Source organism: Octopus bimaculoides, chromosome 6 (assembly GCF_001194135.2).
Source record: "Octopus bimaculoides isolate UCB-OBI-ISO-001 chromosome 6, ASM119413v2, whole genome shotgun sequence".
Classification (NCBI taxonomy): Eukaryota; Metazoa; Mollusca; class Cephalopoda; order Octopoda; family Octopodidae; genus Octopus; species Octopus bimaculoides.
Genome location: NC_068986.1, coordinates 53555239 through 53558489, shown reverse-complemented (window position 1 = coordinate 53558489; position 3251 = coordinate 53555239).

Sequence of the window (3251 nt, the reverse complement as noted above, 5' to 3'; positions counted from 1 at the left end):
TCATAAAAAATTTCATCTGTCCACTTATCCAAGATTTTATATTTCATTATGAGTTTTTTTTTAATGCAAATAATTATGATTTAACATTATAAACTTTGATTAAGCACTTTTTATCTTTGTTCATTGTACTCCATTTGAACATTTTCTTTTCTTTTTTTTTTTGTACATTGAACAGAAATTCATGTTTCATTTGTTTTACTTATTGCTCAGACTTTGTGCATATATACATATAAATAAATGTATTATGCATGTATGTACGTATGTATGTATGTATGCTTCTTTGTTTGTTATGTATTCAAATTTTCTCCTTTACAGAATTCAAGCCAATCACAAAGTGACATGGCTCTGTTGTTTAAATCAACACAGCCCTTGGGGGTTTCGGGTTCAGTTCCACTGCGTGGCACCTTGGGCAAGTGTTTTCTACTATAGCCTCGGGCCGACCAAAGCCTTGTGAGTGGATTTGGTAGATGGAAACTGAAAGAAGCCCGTCGTATATATGTATATATGTATGTGTGTGTATATGTTTGTGTATCTGTATTTGTCCCCCCAACTTCGCTTGACAACCGTTGCTGGTGTGTTTACGTCCCCGTAACTTAGCGTTTCGGCAAAAGAGACTGATAGAATAAGTACTAGGCTTACAAAGAATAAGTCCTGGGGTCGATTTGTTCGACTAAAGGCGGTGCTCCAGCATGGCCGCACTCAAATGACTGAAACAAGTAAAAGAGTAAAAGAGATATATATGTATGTCTGTTGTGCGTGTGTGTGTGTGTGTATTCCATATGTACATGTGATGGTGTCTTATGTTCTCCCAGGAACCTCCAATGGAGAACCCCTGAAATATTTCACATATCTTGACTGAACTTCTAATCAACAGTACTTGGAGAATGTGAATCAGTCATTTTTGGAGAATCCTAGCCTTTCTTGTTTGTTTGTTTTTTTTTATGTTGGCTTTTGTGATGTAGCCCAGTGTGCTTCTGATAATAGGAACAAATGAAAATCTAAACACATAAGGGTTGTAGGCTTCTCACTAGCTCACCATAGATGTTTTCCTTTTGCCCAATATTTTATGAGACATTCACATCTGTCAAGTAGCAATCTCAAAAAAAAAAGGACATCATTATTGTTCCCTGTGCCATTACAATAATATATGACCAGTTGTATTTATGCTGGGTTGCTGTTTTTATGGGAATATTCCACTAGTATTCCTTTTTTTTAAAAGTATCTTTCATCTTTTTATTTCTATTTTTGTTTCAGTCATTAAACTGCAACCATGCTGGGGCATTACCTTCGAGAAATTTTTGGTTGAAGGAATCAACCCCAGTACTTACTTTTTATTCCTGGCACTTATTCTACCAGCCTCTTTTGCCAAACTACTAAGTTATGAGGACATAAACACACCAACACCGGTTGTCAAGTGGTGATGAGAGACAAACACTGACACAAATACGCACGCACACACACACATACATATGACCTCTTTTCAGTTTCCATCTACAAAATCCCCTCATAAGCTTTGGTTGGCTTGAGGCTATAGAAGAAGATATTCGCCCAAAGTGTGTGTGTGTGTGTGTGTGTGTGTGTGTCCTTACCTTGCCAGCGCGTGACAGCTGAAATAAGAGCCACTGTCATACAAGCAGTGTCTCTCTTTTTCTAATATTCTGTGAAGATATGTCTTGCTCTGAGACCCATGCAAGCATGGAAAAGTTGACGTTACAACGACGATATATATATATATATGTATAAACACACATACTCTCTCTCTCTCTCTGCAGAGAGACAGATTGATAGTGAGGGAGGGATAAGAAAATATGTCATGTAGGGAACATGTTTTCAAATTTTTCAATTTTCTTACAGATTATCTCCCCTTATGTTCTGAAATTGAAATACACGTAAGCAAAAATGAAATTTGCTTTAAAGTGATTTAATTTTTTTTCTTACATTTTTGATCTCAGCCGTGAAAACATATTTTCCCAGGAAAATACTTCGTAGTATACTGCAACTTGTAGCATGGTTAAATAATCACAACTATTAAAATGATGATAAAATGTGACGTTTATAGGTAGGGGAGATAATGATTAACAACTTTCGGATCATTTGAAAACAGTCCCAGTCTACACACACACTTTGTGTATTGATTTTTCAAAGGGTGGTTTACATCACTATTGATGATACATTGTTTGTAGCAATAATAATAATAATAATTATTATTATTATTTAAAGTAGTGTTACTATTATTTTAAGTATTGTTGTTATTATTATTATTATTATTATTATATACGTATAATATGTTTGTAGTAATGGTGTCTAATCCTACCTTTAAGCAACAGAAGTGTAATTATTTGATTCAGCCTTGACCCGTGTTATACTAATTTTCCTGAATCCTTACATTTCTCAGAATTTTCTTCCAACGTAATAAACAGGTAGACATAGGTTATCTGCCCATGTCTTACACTTCTTGTATCACCCACTCCATTTATGAGTTGTTTTTCAGGTAGGGCTTTTGTAAATAATATTATCGTTATACAAAATATACGCGCAGTTAGAAACGTACGTACCTGTGCTTGCGTCTATCTGGAAATGTACGCGTGTATTAATAAAAGTAATTTACGATCAAACATATGCATGCCCAGTTTCGCAAGTTTTCTTTACACGTGTACAATAGAGAACTATTCAATGAACCGCTTGGTAAATGATTTAAAAAAAATATTTGAAAAATAAAATGACTTCCTACCTATTCATTGAACGATTTCTCTCAAAAATAAGAGTTAGGATTTTCTTTTTATTATCAATAAATATGAAAAATTATAGCAAATAAATTTATTTCATTCTGTGTTGTCTCAGGAAAATAATTACGAAAAAGAAATACCTGAAAGGAAAAAAAAAAAAAAATTTGTTTAAAGGGGGAATGAGGTGAGCAGGTTTCCTTCGAAATAAATGCACCACAGGGTAAGTAAACAATATTCTCAGTGTGGAAAACGAACCAACACACCAACGGTGTTGGTGCAAATTAAAATTCGAATCGAAGCCATTGAGGTGATTAAACTTCGAAATGAGGTAAGTTAATGTGTCGATAGACAAGGAAGAGTAAACAGACTACCAGTATTGATTATAAATATCAGGTGGTTTTTATACTGTCATAATGTATTTGCACCTGAACAACAGGTTCAAATCTTAACCTAATGTAGAATGTAGTCTATTTTCTATTTTGCACTATACACACATACAATTTATATATATACATATTTATATAT